At 43.8% G+C, this 19,295-nt stretch overlaps 1 protein-coding gene and 1 long non-coding RNA gene across 2 annotated transcripts in view; one reads left to right on the forward strand and one right to left on the reverse strand.

Annotated features, from left to right (window-relative positions):
• C14H1orf21 (chromosome 14 C1orf21 homolog) overlaps window positions 1-19,295 on the reverse strand; it is a 191,285-nt gene that overhangs the window by 62,395 nt on the left and 109,595 nt on the right. The gene's annotated exons all lie outside the window — the stretch shown is intronic.
• LOC118498078 lies at window positions 14,422-15,612 on the forward strand. The gene is made up of 2 exons (XR_004900605.1): window positions 14,422-14,727; window positions 14,952-15,612. It is a non-coding gene; the product is annotated as an uncharacterized LOC118498078 (long non-coding RNA).

The following is a 19,295-nucleotide window of genomic DNA, read 5'->3' on the forward strand; positions in this document are numbered from 1 at the left end:
CTGGGCAAGGCTGTAGGTGGGAAGGAGCTTGGTCAGAGCATGAGCCAGGAGAGGAGGGGTGAGGGGAGCCCAGAGGGGCTGTGCGGGGTCCTCCAGCTCAGGTTAGAACCCTCCTCACCCCCCGACAATAGGAAGCCATGGTAGGATGGGCTTTAAACAGTGGAGTAAAAAGATCAGATATGCAGGAAAAATAAAGAACAAAACAGGACTTGAATATGCACAAGAGTGGTAAGACACAGAGAACTGGTTAGGGGCGAGGTGGCGGACCCCTTCATTTTCTAGATGAAGACACTGACCCTCAGAAATGAAGTCACGTGATCGAGAACACACAGAAAGATACTGGCAGAACCTCCTTTCTCTGAGTCTCTGTCCAGGGTTGTTGTTTTTATTTTATTTTCCCACAACAGCACCCTCCACCCTCTAACCGTGAATCTGGAGTCATAGCTTTCCCACTCTTTGACTCATAACCATAGAGCTGACTTTGAACTTGACACTAACAACAGCAGCAATCATCTCTCAGGAAGCTGCCACGTGCAGGCAACTTGTTAGGTGCTTTCCACATCTAATCTCCACAACGATCTTGTAAAGCAGGTATTACTTTTACTGTTTCACGGTTTGAAAACACTGAGGCTCAGACACATTTTTAAATTGCCCGAGGCCACACGGGGGGCTCAGTGTGATCAGGACCCACGGCCACTTTCCTCTGGCACCAGACCCCGCCACTGCCACCGGGGTCCCCCACTGACCCCAGGTTTGTCGTCATTAAATGCCAAATTCTGATCTTCTGGAAAAAATCAGAATGGGGAGGGAAGGCTTTATCTCCCTAAGGTAAAAGAAAAAACCCTACATATAATTGTCTGAAAATCCACTAACGAACAAATACATAAGTAAATCAAATATATACATCCATAAGGAGGAATATGAATTGAGAAAATCCAGAAGAGATTGTTCAGTTTTAACGTACCACACAAGTGGCATAAAATTTTTCAAATGCTCCAACAACCTGTTTCAAGAGATAAATATTGTCTGTAACCACGTGGCTGGGCCAAGAAGAGAATGTCACCTCAACACGGTCTGATCTACAATCTCAACCAAAGACACTGCGCGGCTGGTTACTGCAAGGGCGGGACAGCAGAGAACAAACGGATCATCTCTGACAGACCTGTTCCCGACCCCTCAGGCAGGTGCAAATGAATGAAGTCAGCTTCCACATGGCGAACACTCCAAAAACTGGAGATGTTGTATTAAAAAAAAAAAAAACAGAAAAAAAATCTGACCCTAATGAGAAAGTTCCATTGCTCAAAATAAAAATGAAAAATCTAGGAAGCTCTGAGAAGCAATAATAATCCCCCTGAAATAAACCTTGCATGCCACGCAAGAAAATTTTCAGGAAAACAGCTGGTATCCATTCTCAGGGAGAGAAAAAGAAACATCCCCGGGAAGACACGTGAACAGAGCAGGATGCACGCAGTCCGTGACAGGAGAAGTAAGGTCACTGCATACAGTAAATATTAAAATCAACTGCAGAACATTGGATTAGTGCATCAGAAACAGGTGCAAGAGACCTAGACGGAGGGCCGAGGAATCGTCAGGAGCTGAAAAGAAGCGGAGAGAAGATGGCAGACAGAAAACAGAGCGCGGAGATGTGACCTGCAAGCAAGGGGCTTTCTAAGGGGAGAAGAACCAACAGAAGATGGTTTTCCAGGACTTCACACCAAAGCCAAATGCAAACAGCCTATAGAATGGAGGCTGGTAGTGTTACTACCTGTAAGCAGAAACATACACAAAAGCAGACCTATTTAAGATACACAGGCAAACAAAAGTATTCTAAAGTCTCAGTCCAGAAAACCAGACCCTTTGGAAGACGTGAAAATGAGCAGCTTTCATTTTTCCGCTGCATCGAACGGAGGGAGAGGCAGAATGAGAGTGTGAGGGCTGCCGTGCGTGTGGGTCATCTACAGAATGTTTAAACGGCTTCTGTATCATCCCAGTAATATTTCCACACAAATCAGAGATTGTTGCCCCAAATATCAGGTCTAGAACAACAGTGGAAACCACTGAATGGGGGAAACTGGTATCGAAAGGGCTTTGGTGACGTGGGATCAATTTCCCATTCAGCAGTAAGCACGAAAGATCATCGGTTCAGGGGAGGACATTTGCTGATAAAAAAAAAAGGGCTGTAAGCAAAAAAAAAACAAAACAAAAACAAAACCCTAAATATTGACTAGTGTTGATAGAAAAATCTAGTAACGGATGAAATTATTGACACACAACAAAAAGAAATATAAGTAAAACTTTAGAAGAAATAAAAAAATGTAAGACCTTCAAAATAAATGAATAAAGCATGGGCAAGGGAGAGAGTAAAGAGAAGAAGCCAAAGGCACACAATTACCCAATATTCTTAAAACAGAGTATCATTACTTTGTCTAAAGTGGTGGTTATCATCACCATCATCATCATCACAGGTATCATTGACATGGCCCTTATTATGCAGCATCCTAAATGTTTTAATCCTTAAAATAAATCTGCGTGGTGGGTACTATTGCCTCCATTTTGCAGATGAGGAAACTGAGGCCCAGAGTGATAAAATAACTTGCCGAGTCCCAATGCTAAGGAAGTGGCATTCTCACCCAGTCCTTAACCGCTTTACTCTCCTGCTTTGCTATGACTAGAAGAATACAGCATGTCTGGGGCAGATAAAGTGGTCACTATTTCAAAGTGATCTCTATTACATTTAAAGCAATTACAATAATTAGAGCAACTGCTGTATGCAGCGGACCTGTGATTGCCAGGCACTGCCTGCGGCCTTGTACAGAATCAGTTCATCAAACACTGAAAGCCCTGTGAGACGCGGCCAAGAGTTTACTTTCACAGTAAAGGTAAATCATAAAGGTGCTAAGAGTCTTTCCCAAGGTCACCGAGCTCGTAAGTTGCAAAGCCATGATCACACTGGGGACGCTGAAGTCCAGGCTCCTTCTCCACTGCACTGCATCCCATGTGGAGACCGGATGTTTACATTCTGAACGGCATTAAAAGGCGCAAGATATCAGGCTGACTTTTAAAAAAAAAGGCACAGTAACTGCTTGTGTCAAGGTCACCAATGATCTCCTATCAGCTCAGTTCAACCGAGTCCCCACCCCCAGCCCCAAGCACCTGGCTGAGGCCACCACCCCACCCTTCTTTCAACTCCCTCCTTCCCAAGCTGTCCTGTGCTGCCTCCTCCCATCTGACTGCCCTGCCTTTTCATTCCCCTTTACTGGGCTGCTGGGTCCCCGCCCTCCCGTCTCCCTTCTCATCGGGGCTCCTGGCTTTGGGCAAGGGGTCCTCTTGCCGTCCTGTGATAATGGTGACCAAATGTTAAACATCTCCAGATTTTTATCTGGATGCACACACACACACACACACATGCGTGTCTATCTGTATCTGCCTGCTAAACACACTCACACATGTATGTACGTGTAGCACCTCCATCTCTTGGACAATGGCTCAACATCCACTCTACTCAAGCAGTCTGTCTGTCCCTCCCTGACCTTGGTGGCTCCATGTGCTCCTGACGTGGGGTTACCTTTTATAGTCCTTGTCACATGAGGCTGAAATTGTCTACGTGCTGATGAATCTCACCCACCGGGCTATAAAATCCCTTATCTTTCACTTCTGCTTCCGAAACAAGCAGGAGAGGTGTGGTACAGACACTCCAGAAATGTTTACTAGTTGAAAAATAAAACCATGAGTAGAAAGAAAGCATGAAAGAGGATACTGCATTCAGTGACAATCTTTTTGAAAGAATGGATTATTAAAGAAAATAAAAATCAAAACTGCAAAAAAAATAAAATGGCCTTGAGTATCATCATTTTTATTCTTAATGCAACTAGCAAGCGTTTTAAGAATAATTAAAACGCTTTGCCAAAGAGGCTGCCTCTTTATCTCGGAGTTGAAATCGGCAGTCTCTGTATGCTGCTGGTGGAAGGTACCAGGCAATGTGTGTCAGAAACAATAAAACTACTCATAAGCATCAGCCCAATGGACTCGCTCCTGGAAACTTATCTTAGGAAATAAATCAACAAAAGAAAATGGCTGTTTTTGAGGATATGCTTACAGAAGCATTATGTAGTATATAATAATGAAAAATAGGAAATAGACCAATACCCCACAGCAAGATAGAAGCTAAGGAAAATCAATTTACAGTCCTTTTACACATCCATTAAAGTTTAACATGATGACTATGAAGGATAATGGAAAATGATATAATGCGAAGAAAAGAGTGGAATGCAAAGTCACACGCGGGCTGGGACTGCCACTCTGTAACACTACTGCTTGCACCTGAGCAAGGACAGAAAGCATCTGAGAAAAGTATTCACAAAAACGAAAAATGCGTTGCGATGGTCAGACTTTGTGTATAGTTCTACACCAGATTTGAAGATGCAGCTTTGATGACATGGAAAAACACACAGGTTGAATGCCACTTCCACACTTCATTAGCGATTCTGCCTTAGACAAGGCGCTTCACTTCTCTCAAGTTAGCTTATTCACCTATAATATGAGGATACTATGATTCTATCCCTTAGCAGATTAAATTAATCCAACTTATGTGATAAACACTTAGATAGCACTTACTATGTAAATGGCGGTGTTTGTTCTAAGCACTTCACAAATATCGCCTTGTTTTAATATCAAAACAACATGTTAAGATGATGCAAAAGAGGTTCAGTAATCTCCAGTGACAACAGCAAGATAACTTTCAGTAGCTTTGCAACATCCATGGGATCAAATCCAGCAGTCACAGCAACTGCTCGCATTTATTGTCTACTAATGTGCAAGCGTGTGCTAAGCACTTCCCTTGCATCATCGCGTGTAGCCCTTACAATAATCAGTTAGGTAGGCACTGCGACTGTGTCCTCAGGACACGCTGGCTCAGAGAGGTGATGTTAACATGCTAGTGAGCTCGAGCGCCGCGATTTGCACAGGGGTCTGTCTGATTTCAGAGCCAGGTGCTGCGTCAGTACACAATGATGCACCCAATTTTGTTAGCAGGGTATACACGGTCCTGAAACTGAACCTTGCCCGCACGCTCCTCACTTCAGATCTGGGAGAGTTCTGAGCTGACAGCGTGACCTTTTAAGCCTTGGGCCTCTGCTTCTGCTGTTCTGCATCTGGTCTTCCTCAAAACTCTTAATCACTCCTCAAGGCTCCACATTCCAGAAGCTTGAGAGACATCATTAATTGTCCCATTATCTGCTGCTCTTTGAAATAGTTATTTGTGCTTCCAAAGTCACCATGGACCACACAGTTTTCATGCTTCTTACCAGCCTGTTTCTTCCAAACCACGAGCTTCGTAAAGACCATGTGTACACAGTTTTGTGTACCGCTGTATTCCTGGCTCTGCGCACAGGTCCCAGCACACGACGAGGACCCAACGACTACCTGCTGAATGAACAAACAGGTCCAGCGTAGGAGATGAGCCCAAGGATCACGGGTCAGCATCGGAGCATCAGTCGTTACATACAAGAGACGGAGCATCAGGAGTCCACATTTCTCTACACTGTTTGCACAGGGCTTTGACGTCATAGGTAGTTTAGCAAAATGAGAATGTAAAGGTACCCCTCCACCAGGAAGACTTCCCTGATGTACTGAGTTTGGGTTAAGTGCATTAGTACCCTGTGTTTACCCACCGGGCTTGTTTGCATGCTCCGTGGACTCTGCCTGCTCACTGGTTTGCCTTCCCCCTTCTGGAGGGGACTGTATGTATTCCTCATAATCCCCAAAACCAAGGACAAAAGCTGGCCTGTAACCGGTGATAATGGTGATGGTTGACTGACGGATTGAGTGAGTAAGTAAATGAGAGGGCCTGACACATGTTTTCCCGAGGTCACTGATAACACACTTATACTGCTATACCGGTACCAACCTTAAAAAACTTTTCAAGTTCATGATGCTCCTAAAGTTTTGTGTACAAATTAACCTTAAAAAGAGGTTAAACTGCTTGTCCGTCTATGCTGAATCTTTCTGTACTCTCTTCAATAAATGGGAACCCCCTGGGAGCTCTCACTCCATAAAGCACAGGTGGCAAACACAAGGCCCTCGGGCCGAACCCCGCCCCCACCTTGTTTTATCTGCCTGGCACCTTGTTTCTACCTGGTGGCAGCACCAAGCTCTCACTTAACCGTTAAGGAGTAGTTACACTTACACAGTCCTAAAATTACATTCGGCCCTTTGAAGGCAACCACAAGGCTGATGTAGCCCCTGGAGAAAATGAGTTTGACATCCCTGCCATAAAGGATTTATTTTTTCCTCTAAACACAGAATGGAACCTTCTGAGAAAATAAAAATGTTTCCTGCTTACACATTCTTTAAAAACACACAAAATCAAAAGACTCATTTGGTGGACATGTTCTCTCCGTTTATCCTGAGATCAGCTCAGCGCTGAGCCACTATTATTAGAAAGCTCTCAGTTGAAGAAGACACTTTGAGGAAGATAAGACGTGCGATACAGTGTGTCCAAAGCTAATTTTAATTACACAGCTACTAGGGTTACTGAGATATGCCAAACATTTAGCTAATTAGCGGGCTCTTGAGACAAGAGCGCTGCCTGGAGACAGGCGCAATTTTCCCCCACTAATGAGTAATGGATTTTCACTCGTCCTGAAAATTTACTTTGTTTTCGTTCTTACATGCCAACAACATGAGCTGATTTAAGCTTGAACATTAGATGTTAACATGAAAATGGAGATCGTTCATTTTAAAAGCAATGACCCGACGTCAGCCACCATGTTGGGAAACTTTTGTAGGAAAGTGAAATGATCATCAATATTGACTATGATACTATATTCATAAGCTCAAAGCCCTGAAATTGAAATTAATTAGAAGACTCCATTAACAAAATTGTATGGGTGATGCTCAATAAAACAGCAAAACCTAAGTTACAAGCATTGAAGTGCCTGAAACCCTCTAGCAACTGGTAGGTTTTTTTTTTTTAAGATTTTATTTATTTATTTTTAGAGAGAGAAGGGAGGGAAATAGAGAGAGAGAGAGAAAAACATCAATGTGCGGTTGCTGGGGGTCATGGCCTGCAACCCAGGCATGTACCCTGACTGGGAATTGAACCTGCGACACTTTGGTTCGCAGCCCGTGCTCAATCCACTGAGCTACGCCAGCCAGGGCACTGGTAGGTTTTTAAGCATACGATACAGAGAGAAATCAGAAAATAGAGACCAGAGGGAAATAGCTGTCTTTCCTTAAATACTTACTATGTGTTGTAGTAGACTAGGTGTTCTACCAAAATTACCACATTTATTCTTCAATACAAACACACAGGTAGAAATCATCCCTACTTTAGACGAGAGACCAAGGCTCGTGGAGTTTGAGTAGGGTCATCCAGCAAGGGAGTAGCCTGGCTAGGTTTGATGCCAAAGACTGCTTTTCCCAGGCTCATGGCCAAGGCCAGCCCAGATCTGAGAAGGCTTCATGGACAACATAATTGGTTTTGTTTCCCAGGATTCGATATAGTGAGCCTTTCGGGTAACTGGTACCTACAAAGGTGTTTTCCTTAAGTATGAGGTAGATGTGTTTCTCTGCCAGCTTTTCTTTTCAAGTAGAAATTGGAACCAAGGACATAATCCAGGTTTCCGAAGTCAGGGGGATTTCCCATAATCCCTTTCACATCAAGAGGTCCCTAGGCACCCTGACATTTGAACACATTGATGGTGGTAGCTGACTGTGGTTCCCAAAGATGACTGCTACAGTCTCCCTCCGCTGTGCCCCTGTGCAATGCAACCTTGCCACCCCTCCGCCCCCACCAGGAGGCAGAGCCTAGATTTCCACTCCCTTGAATACGGGCAGGCTTCGTGGCTGCTCTGACCAAGAGGATCGGAGAAAGTGCCGCTGCCTCCAGGAAGCCAGCTGTCAGATGAGAAGCGTGACTGCACTCAGACCACCGTGCTGTGAGCAGCCCAAGCCGTGTGGGAGAGGCACATGCAGGCGCTTGTCGGTAGCCCCAGTCGCGGTCACAGTGTGTCAGCTCCCAACCCTGTGAGGAAGCCATCTGGAACGCCCAGCCCAGCTGAGCCTTAGCGCGGCTGCAACCCCGGCCGGCATCCCAGTGCAAGTGCGTGAGCACCCCTTGGCAGGAGCCGTCTGGCTGAACTCCGTGCATCCACAGAAACATGAGATAATAGCTTGTTATTTTAAGGCCCCACACTTTGTAGCGGTTTGTTAGGCAATAATAAATCATCAAAACACTGGTGGTGTTTGTTTTCTTCTAGCATGAAGCAACCGTTTCTTTTAAGCAACTGGGAGTAGACTTTTGGAGAAATACAGGGTCTGGCACAAATAACGTCCCTTTTTTATTACAAAATCTTTTATTACAAAATCATAAGCATATAATTTTGTAACATAACAATATCACACTCAAGCATACCATATGCCGTTTTAGGTGAAATGTTTAAATTAAAACTATAAATGATTACACCCATATTATTACCCTACCAACCACAATCAAACAGACCTTACTTCTGCCGGGCCCTGTATGTTAAAATATCATGTATACCTAAAGTGGTGGCTCAGGAAATTCTGTACTAGAGGGTAGTTCTTTTAAAGAACTGAGGAATGATAAAAATGTACCTATATAAACATTCTTACATTTTGGGCTATTTCTCAAGGAATAGGCTATGCAAAGTGTTCTGTTTCAAAGCTGATGCTTTTGTTTTTATCCAGCAAACAGAGTGAGTTCTCAGCAAAATGATTAGCTGTATTTGCAGTTAGTTTACTATAAGGCTGCCAAACACTCGTCTTTTTAAAACAATAACCACTGTACTTGAACAACAATAAAAAAAAGTTAAAGAAAAGCTAAGTACTGTCAATCTACAAAACACTCTTTACCTCATTTCTTAAATAAAAGTTGTATGAAATTCAGCAGTTAAAAACCAACCAAACAAACAAAAAGCAATAACCAAACACAATTTAGTTCTGGAAGTTTCAGAATGCCGATAACCTCATTTATGTTCACATTTTCTGCCAAATTCCATCTCGCTGATGCTAGAGAATTCAGCACTAATGATCCCAAGGGAAAGAATCAAGTGCTGGGAATGGAAGGGTGTTCCCACAATACTTAGAGGTCGGGTACAAAATAAGCGTGTACCTGGCCGGGTGGCTCAGGTGGTGGAGCATGGGCCCACACACCAGGAGGTTTTGCATTTGATCCCTGGTTGGGGTGCATGTGGGAGGCAACCAATCGCTGTGTTTCTCTCACATCAACGTTTCTATCTCTCGCTCTCCTTTCCTCTCTCTAAGATCAATGAAGCATATCCTCGGGGGAGGATTGAAAAGGAAAAATGATAATAAAGCAAAAAATAAAAGGAAATAATGTGTAGACAAAAGAAATGAAGTCTTTGCTAGCAGACGTCAGAAGGTTAGCACAGATTTAGGCAAATCTACTCAACTTCTGGATTTGTTGTTCCGTTTTTGGTGCTTTTAACAATGACCTTAAGGCCAGACAAGATCCTGAATCATACAAGAAAAATGTACTAATCCTCAAAATCCCGCACTTACTAACAAAGAGGGGGCAAACATGTTTTTAAATACTCGCAATAGCCAGGCAAAAATAAAGGAATTTGAGGTGCTTCATCAGCACATTCACCATTCTCTGGGCAATTTGGATAATTCAAATTTCCTGTCGTAACACGAAAAATTAAATTTAAAAATTAGTGCCATTTTGCTAAATAATGGGAACAGATTCACGACAGTACTGGCATTGTATCTTTTTAAAGAACTAAAAAGCCAAAGCAATTGTCCACATGTGAATGTATTTACCTTCCGAGTTTACACAATCTCGTAAAGTTATATACAGATGCACTCATGGGCCTACCACGCCACCAAAAACAGAATGAAGTTGCCCCTGGTTCTCAGCGGAGACGGGACTTGGCTGACTGGCCCCTTCCCCTCCTCTCACGAAGATGCCCGTCCCAGGGAGTAAACAGGAACTAACATTTGAAGTACCATAAGGCTCTGCTTCTGCACCACTGTTAATCCTTGGGTCTTAAATGTGTTTTGCATAATTTCCTTTTCCTGAGTTCTAAAAGGAATAAATGTTTACTAAGGAGGGCAACATTTTACATGCAGAAAAGACATTTTTTGAAAAGAAGGATGTTCCATCAGCCCGCTCCCCCGAGATAATTCCCCCATACTCTGTTGGGAGTTTAGTCTTCAGATGCAATGCGTGAGCCGGTCCCACTCCCGTGTATGTCTCAACACTAGCATGACTTCTGCCTACACAGTCAGAACCTCGAGCCAGTATTTCTGAATGCTAACACGATTTCTTGGTTTAAAAACAAACAAGCAAACAAGCAAACAAACAAACAACCCTCCAGAGCCAAATGATAGAAAAAGGAAAATGTCGGGAATCAAAAAGATAAAATTTAGACAGATCAAAGTAGGAGCTTATGATCTAATCGAAGTATATAGGAAGAGTATATTGTGTAAATTTGATGAGACAAATTACATTACAAATGAAGTTAATTTGCCATGGAAAGTAATGATATGAAAATAATTATAATCATCAAAATTTATGGAAAAAATAAGACAAAGGAGGTTTTAATAGCTAGTGGTAAGTTTAAGATAAAAGCTATTTTTTTCCATTTATCCCTGCAGGTATGGTTATCTTCGCCTTAAAACAAAGCAAAATATCACTATTTGCAAAAAAAGGAGAAGCAAAACAGTGTTTATCTGAGGAGTAAAAAAACTCACCCAAGCTTCAACTCAGAAAATATTGTTATCCTTAGTAGGTACGTAGGATACGTACATTCCTATCCTTAGTAGGAATGTACTCCCCACAATGATGGCTGCTTTCAGCAGTAACTTTTAAGAGTACTTTCTCCAAAGAGCAAGACCCATAGTATCAGTTCAATGGCTACGTCACTTACAAGACTCCAAGCTGCCCTGAGATTAAAGCAGGAACCTTGTACACTTTGATGTTCTTGTTCTACAACATTGATAACGCTCTTCATCAGGAGTCTGAAATCCATTGAACGACCCAATCTTCTAGCAGCCAGTGAAGTGATATTGTCCGACTGAACTGATATATTTAATTCAACACTATTGGAAATAACTGATGAATATTTCGAATGTTTAGAAAACACAGCTGTATCAGTTCTGTATCCTAATTGAATGGATGTGCCAATGAAGGGGTGGGTGACTGATATCAGAAGAATATGCAGTCCGGGGTAACTTCAGCTAACGTAATGGTTCACTAAATGTCACAATTCCTTCCATCTTGTGCAACGTTCTCGTGGGGCAATATCTTGGGTCAGATTCAAAAGCATATCGTAAAGGATGGGCCCACTTATCTGAACAAGGTCCAGGGAGGCCATCACTTAGGAATTCCTCCTAAAGACATTCATGTGTAAGAACAGAATTAACCAATTCTTTTGTCTTGCTTTCTTTTCTAGATTCCAGTAAAAGGAAAATATCCGATTCCAGCAAAATCAAAACCTAAGAAACATAATTGTTCATTTATTCATTCAGCATTTATTAGTACTTGCCTTATGTCAGGTCCCAAATAACACAGACAAGGATATCATCCGGGTAGATCTTACATGCTAAGTTACAGACACACTTAAAAGGTGAAAACTCATTAGCAATCAGGAAGATGCAAATCAAAACAAAAAGTAACAACTAAAAATTGCAAAAGCCCCCATATGTTGAAGAAGAGAAATGGGCACTCTCATACTTGGGTGGCAGAAAGGCAAGTCAGCCTCAGATTTCTGTTTTGGAGAGAAGGGTAATTGAGTGTATATGTCTCTCTCAATAATCCCATGTAGTGGGATTTATCCTAGGGGAAAGACTGGAGACAAAAAGTATTATAGAAAACTGTTCACGGAAGTACTAAATTATAGTATATTCAAATGGTATATTCATGGGATATAAGGTACAGGTCCATTTTTTATTCTTAAATAAATTTTATAATTGTAAATAGCTTTTCATTGTCTATAAATAAACAAGTTCCCTGACACCCTTACACCACCCTACCAGTTTCCTCTGTTAACATCTCATTTTAGGGTGGTACTTGGTCACAGTTAACGAACCCCCATGGATCTGCTATTCCTATTTCCTGAGCGTTTCCCTAGCGCCCTTTTTCTGCTCCGGGCCCCCACAGTACATTTAGTAGCCATGCCTGCCCGGGCTCCTCTTGGCTGTGATGGTTTCTCACATTTTCCTTATTTTGATGACCTCGACAGTTTTCAGGAGTGCTTGCAAAGTGTTCTGTAGAATGTCCCTCGATCGGGGTTTGTCTGATGTTTTTCTCATGATTAGACTGAGCTGCTGGGTTTTGAGGAGGAAGGCCACAGAGATAAAACGCCATCCTCATCCCTTCCTATCACGGGGATACGTTATCACCATAACTCATCATTGCCGATGTTCATTTTCACCACGGGGCTGGGGTAGCGTGTGTCAGGGCTCGCCATCGTGACACTACCCTTTCCCCTCGTTTCCATTCTGTGCTTTTTTCTCAGGAAGTCCCTGTGCACAGTCCAAACTGAAGAAACGGGAAGTTAGGCTCCGCCTCCCTGAGGGCAGATACATACATGGTTTGAAATTCTGCAGGAGAGATTTATCAACTCTTCTCCATTTATTCAGTCATTTATTTATATCAGTGCAGACTCATGGATATTTATGTTATACTTCGTATAAAGTAAACACGCTGCACACTATACTAGATTGATAGTACAGTCTAAAACGGTGTATTAATTTTGTTGCTCAAATTGTTGCAGCTGTGGCCACTGGGCACCCTTTCAGCGGGCCCCTGCGTCCCTCCCACAGGTCTCGCCGCCGTTGTCCGTGTGTGAGTGAGTGAGCACTTCCCACTCCCTGGCACTGCCGGTGCTCCCGGACCATCTTATGCTGCATTCCCCAGCCTTACAGTCAGTCACTAGTGCAAGCGGTTCTGGTTCTTTTTTTTTTAGAGACAAGACCTGGGCACTGAGTATGCTTGTTGCTACTGGGGTGACATTGCTTCTAGGCCCCCTCAGCTAACAGAACAAGAAAGTATGTGTTTGTGTGTGTGTATACACGTAGCTACACATGCACATACCTACAGACATACATGTATCTATGCATGCACTGCATGTACGTATACAAATAGATGTATGCCCAATACATGTATATGTTGACATGTGTATATACATATGTGTCAGTATTTCTACGTGTATCCATCTGTTTCTCTATGAGGCTGGACATCAAGACGCCCTGATGTCTCCAGCTCTAATCCACTGCCACGGGGTGGTCCTAGGCTCCTCCTGCTGAGTGCCTACCACCTCTCACTCCAACAGTGAGGATCTGGCTTTCCCATCCAGCATCCCCTATTTAACTCTAGTCTTTTCACAACGGTTAACTCTTAGCTCCACAGCAAAAAAAAAAAAGGAGTTTAGTGCGTATGTACAGTCGCTTTTACTCTCAGTCTCACAGTCTCCATTCACTTCCACAGTTACTCTGCCCCTGCCGCCTTCGCTGAGGTTATTTCGTGTATTTGTAATCTGTTGGGTTCTTTTGTCCATCTACATCCTGTCCCAGGGTCCCCTGACCTACTGAATGTTATTTCAATGTGTAAACGTTCTATGAGTTTTGACACACACATGGAGTCATTGTCTACCATGACAGTGTCATACAGAATGGTTTCACGGACCTAAAAAAAGTCCTGTGATTCACCTATTCAGCCTTCCTTTTCCCACAGATCCTTGGAAATCATTGATCTATTTACCATTTTTATCATTTTGCTTTTTCAGTGTCATATAAGTAGAATCATACCATATTACCTCCTTCCAGACTAGATTCTTCCACTCAGCAAAAGACACTTAAGAGGCAGCCACGTTTTTCCTGGTCTGGGAGCTCATTCTTTCGATCACTGAGTAACGCCCTACTGTGTGGCTGGGCCGTGGTTCGCTCATTCATCCACCCAGGACACCTTGGTTCCCTCCAGTTTCTTGGTGGCTGTAAATAAAGCTACTATCCACATTCACACGAAGGTTTTGGGAGACTCTTAGTTTGGCAATTCACTCAGGAAAGGGTCCCAGGAGCATGGTTGCTGGATGTAAGCTAAGACTCTGCTTAGCTATGTGAGAAATTCAGGTCCACTTTTTTTTTTTTTCAGAAAAGTTAATATTCCTATGTACACTAGAAATAAAACCATAAACAATTAGTATGGGATTTATGACTAATTTTATTTTTTTTACTCACTTCTCTGTTTCCCAAGGATGCTTTAGAGTAATTCAAGCAAGTAGTGTGTTTATAATCAGGGGAAAGTTAATTTAATTTAAAAGGACAGGTAAGTAGAGAATAATAAGAATAAACCAAATCCAATAGCTATGGCTGTTTGTCTTATTTCACTGGACCACCAGCTCCTGGCCAGCAGATTGGCTGACAGGAGCTCACACCCTGGGAATGTTAGGATGTCACCGGGAACGTTTCACTCGAATGAGATTTTCTGCTCCAGCCCTACAGCTGGTGTGCCCTGTCACTCCTCTCAGGCTCTGCTTGCCTCAGATGCAGGAGAAGTAAAGGAATTCTTGTGAGGATCTGGGAGACCCAGGTTCACGCCAGCGAACTTTCCAATAGTGAAACCTGTGCTTTGTTCCTGAGACCACCCCAACATCATCTCTTAGTCCAATCTCCAGTTTCCTGTCTTATTTCTGGTCTCAGTGCTCTCAACTGTGCAAATCCATAAAGTATTCTTTAAAAAAGGTGTTCCTGCCTTGGCTGGCATAGCTCAGTGGATTGAGTGTGGCCTGCGAACCAAAGGGTCGCAGGTTCGATTCCCAGTCAGGGCACATGCCTGGGTTGCGGGCCACGTCCCCAGTGGGGGCCACATGAGAGGCAACCACACATTGATGTTTCTCTCTGTTTCTCCCTCCTTTCCCCTCTCTAAAAAATAAATAAAATCTAAAAAAAAATTTTTAATAAAAAAGGTGTTCCTCCCATTGAGCAAGCCCTCAAATGATCCAGCTGTGAGCAGAAGTCTGCCAGAACGTGGAAACCTGGGCCACACTATCACACTCTGGGATGAACAAAAACATGGAGCCAGCTCATTAAGTTTGGGAAAATATCACTGTCATTATCAATTGCTTTAATTTTTAAAGGAGGAGGAAACTGGGCCTCTATTACCATCCATAGCACCCAGTAAATAAATTAAATTAGACCGATTATGAACAAAGCAGGCAGCGACAATGGCATCTTCATATAGCTGTTATGATGTTGACAAGCTAGACAATACACCCTCCTGCCTCTAAAGGAGATGTATGAATTTTGTATGCCTGGTGATTTATTTCTCTCTTCTCTGAATGACAGGTATAGAGCCTGCTGTCAGCATTACCAAGAATTCTTTGAAAAACAAATAGGGCTGGCGAATCCTTATCGCTGTTAATACTGGGTATTATTTGCTCCCTCCAAAAAAAATCCACAAGAAGAGACACAAGAAGAGACATATCGTGCAGCTCAGACTCTCAGAAACATTCAGGTTTCTTTTGATGCTCTCACCTCCAGGGCATACATTATTAATTCCGGGTGAAGCTACCTCACTGAATTTGCCAACTGATGAGTGAAACTTAGATGCTTTGGTTTTATTTTTAGCATCACATAAGAGATAAGGGAGAAGCAGGAACAACCCGCAGAAAAGGCACACCACTGTGTTGCTGCTCTAGAGCACGGGTGGCAAACACAGGGCCCCGGGCCGAGCCCCACCCTCCACCTTGTTTTATCCAGCCAGGCACCTTGTTTCTACTGGGGGCAGCAGTGCCGAGCTCCTTGCCCCTAGTTAGGGGGTCGTTACATTTACACAGCCTTAAAATGCCATTCAGCCTTTTGAAGGCAACCGCGAGGCTGATGTGACCCCCGGTGAAAATGAGTCTGACACCCCTGCTCCAGACAGTCTAATAATGACGGTGGAGTCTCAGGTGGCCCTCCGGGTTGTCACTCGCTTCTCCCCACGCTGCTGTTGTCACTGAGCCCCTTGGGTAAAAAAAAAAATGCCCATGTTTTTCAGGTCAATAAATCTAATCTCAAAAATGACCGCGTGGATCAAATCGAATCAAGCTTTCAAGAAGGGCTTCTTTCTGCTTTGTATTTAAATATTATGGTTTGCTCTTGGTGAAGGGGCCCAACATCTAAATCCAAGGTATTACTCGTGTTTGCTGTCCTTCTCACAGTTAAACAGGGAACGTCTCCGAGGACAAACGAGAGGCTGCCCTTTGCTGAGCAGAAGCAGGTCGGGAGTAACTATGTACAACAACTTCCAGACGGCACCTTGCATCCAAGGAAAGCGTGTTGAAAAGCCATCGCGTTTTGCAACAATGCTGGGAAAAGAGAAGTCACTATCAACACCCTCGATCTTCAAATGAGACGAGCAGAGCTCTGTTCTCATGATTCTGTAGTTACAAACGCTGCACACTGGTTAAAGAATGTGGCTATCTATAAACCGGAAATTAATGTGCTGACTTCAAAAAAAAAAACCCAGCTAAAACACGCCAACTAACCAAACAAACACGACGTGCCCCATCAGCCTCCCAGGCTACTCATTATTCACGCCACATCCCCGTGCTTGGCTCACGTGGCTCCTTTTGCTTGACATTCCCTTCCAGACCTCATCTGCCAACGGAAACTTGCCACAGCCCCAGGCCCTGCTGCAACGCCAGCGCTCCGAGACTCTGCCCAGGTCTCCCAGCCCGGGTCCACCTTCCATTTCTGTTCTCCCACAAGGTTTCATTAGGGCCACTGTTAGAGGCTTACGGTGCATGCATCTGCCGCCCCTGAGTTTCCCGAGAGTTACAGCTGTGCCCTGCCAGTCCCCACGTTCCTCCAGGGCCCAGCCAGTGCCTCGTTCACTGGCAGCGAGAACCGAGTGCACTGAAAAAAGGATTTATTCCAGGAGTGTGATGTACCAGGGCCCTAAGGGTGTGCTCACCTGCATGTGATCAGCTTAGTGGGCTAGTACAGAAAAGAGAAAGAAAAGAGCCACCTGAAATAGGATTTCAGCCGTGTTCTGCTCTGCCTAGCTCTTTGGATAATTATAGTAGTTGCTCTAAAAACCACCTTTGATTTATTGATTTCTGTATCTGTTGAGTGTACACTTTATTTTTTTTCTATTTTTTACTTAGAGAGGAAGGGTGAGAGGGAGAAACAGAGATGTGAGAGAGAAACACTGATCGGTTGCCTCCCGTATGTGCCCTGACCGGGGATTGAACACACAACCCATGTGTGGATATGACCAGGAATTGAACACACAACCTTTTGGTATATGAGGTGATGCTCCAATCAAATGAGCCACCTGGCCAGGGCTGTTGGGTAGGCACTTTCATGAGTTTGCTCTTTCTTTCTCGGAGAGTGAAGTCGCTATGTCTTTGTTCAAGGGGACTGGGTGTTAACTCTGACTTAAAACCAGAAGACTGCTGTGCCTTAACTTAGTCTCCACCATGAAATAGCAACAAATCGCAGAAACAAACCCAGGTGTCCTTTAGGGACAACAAGAATCACCATAATTTGTGCTGACCTTTATGTTTACAAAGCACCTTTGTGGGCACGCTTCCGTCCCCGTAACATGTCATCCCTAAATCAGGAACTTTGCTGCTATTCGACATTTGAAACGTAGCAGGCCGGTCCCTCATCCTTAGAGATTAAACCCTGCTCCTGCTCTACTCTCAGCAAATTAGCACAGTGCCAGAAAAGTCTGTGAGACCCTGGATGTGCCTGGCTCAAGTAACACGAAAATGCTGGCTGGGCAGAGAGTGTCTCCAAGATCAATGAAGAGGTAGCATCCTCCCCTCCCATTCCTTTGGTTCCACAATGAACAGAACGAAAGAGAATGATACCACCCAAACCTCTGCTCACACGGGCTGTTATTCCCTTAAGAAGCTAAAGGGTTCAGGTAGACCACGTCTGGGTTCCTGATACTATTCCTCTAATCATCTGGGAAGAACCCGAGGCTGAGGTCAAGTCGCAGGTGAGAGAGGACAGGAAATGGGGATGAGATCACTGGGCTGGAAGCGGGGGATTAGGAGGAGTGAGTCTTGTGTCAAGTGGTGTCTACGAAGCCGCCCCAGAAAGAGTTCCCCTTGTCTGAATCAGACACCCTCAGGATGACTCTATCTTCGATCTGGTTGGAGAGCCCTCAGCCCTCTGGATTTTCCCCAACGGGGAATGATCTCCCTCCAGCCCAGGCCTCCCCCAACAGTGCATTCCAGCCTCAGCCGGAGCTCAAATCCAGCACGAGCCTGGGAGGGAGGACGGAGGAGAGGGAACGGGTGCTTCCCGAAGCTGGACCCTGTAATAGGTTTTTTGGTTTCTTTAACTTTACCTTATTCTTGACAGTACGAGGAATGCTTAAATGACTTGGGAATTTGGGGCAATTAAAAGCCACGGTCTCTGTCTTATTTGATTCCTAAAAATAACTACTTGCCCTTCCATCGGAGGATGGACACTCACAGACAAACAGTCCTTGTTAAGATCACCAGGAACAACCTTTACACAGAAAAGTCCGTTTGCTAATACATTCGCCACTCTGGAGAGTCATTGAATGAGTAAACACAGCCGTGTTTGTTAAAAAGAGGAGTTTTAATAGACTCTTAGAGGGCTCCCAATTAGGAGAACACCTTTATGGGAATGTATATATCTCGGTGTAACAAACTTATACTGTTCATTTGCCTGTATTTTATTCCTCCTGGTATACTGTAATAACGAGAGGGATACAGTGACGGCCAGAACCTGTGCTGAGTTTGCAGACACATCTCATTTCATTTTCACAACTGCCTGCTAATAAAGTGGGTTCAACGGTCACGCCCATTTTGCAGAGGAGGAAACTGAACCTTGGCAGGCTTACCTCCCCCATTAACTCAGGTGGCCGCTGCTAGTAGTTCTGGACACATCCATGCAAGTTTTTGTATGAATCTATACACAGACTTGTTCTGTTTCATTAAAAAACCTTCAATGGCATCATACTCTACATATTCATTCTACAACTTGCATTTCTCTGTGGCAGTCCACAAAGCTCTAAGTCACTTCATATAATTGCTTTCTACTATACAACAGCTATACCATTCTCCTGTTGACAGGCATAAGGCTATTTTCAATTTTTCATGAATAGGAACAGACCTGCAGAGAGGGGTCTTGTGCAAGCTTCCCCAGGCACACAGGCAGCTGCCTCGGCGAATACCAAGACGTGGAAGTGCTGGGTCATGGGCGTGTGTGTTTAACTTTTAATAGATTCTGCTAAATCGTCCTCCAAGCTGTTTACTACTAGCATGTGAATACATATTTTCCTA

The sequence above is a fragment of the Phyllostomus discolor genome, chromosome 14, assembly GCF_004126475.2.
Source record: "Phyllostomus discolor isolate MPI-MPIP mPhyDis1 chromosome 14, mPhyDis1.pri.v3, whole genome shotgun sequence".
Classification (NCBI taxonomy): domain Eukaryota; kingdom Metazoa; phylum Chordata; class Mammalia; order Chiroptera; family Phyllostomidae; genus Phyllostomus; species Phyllostomus discolor.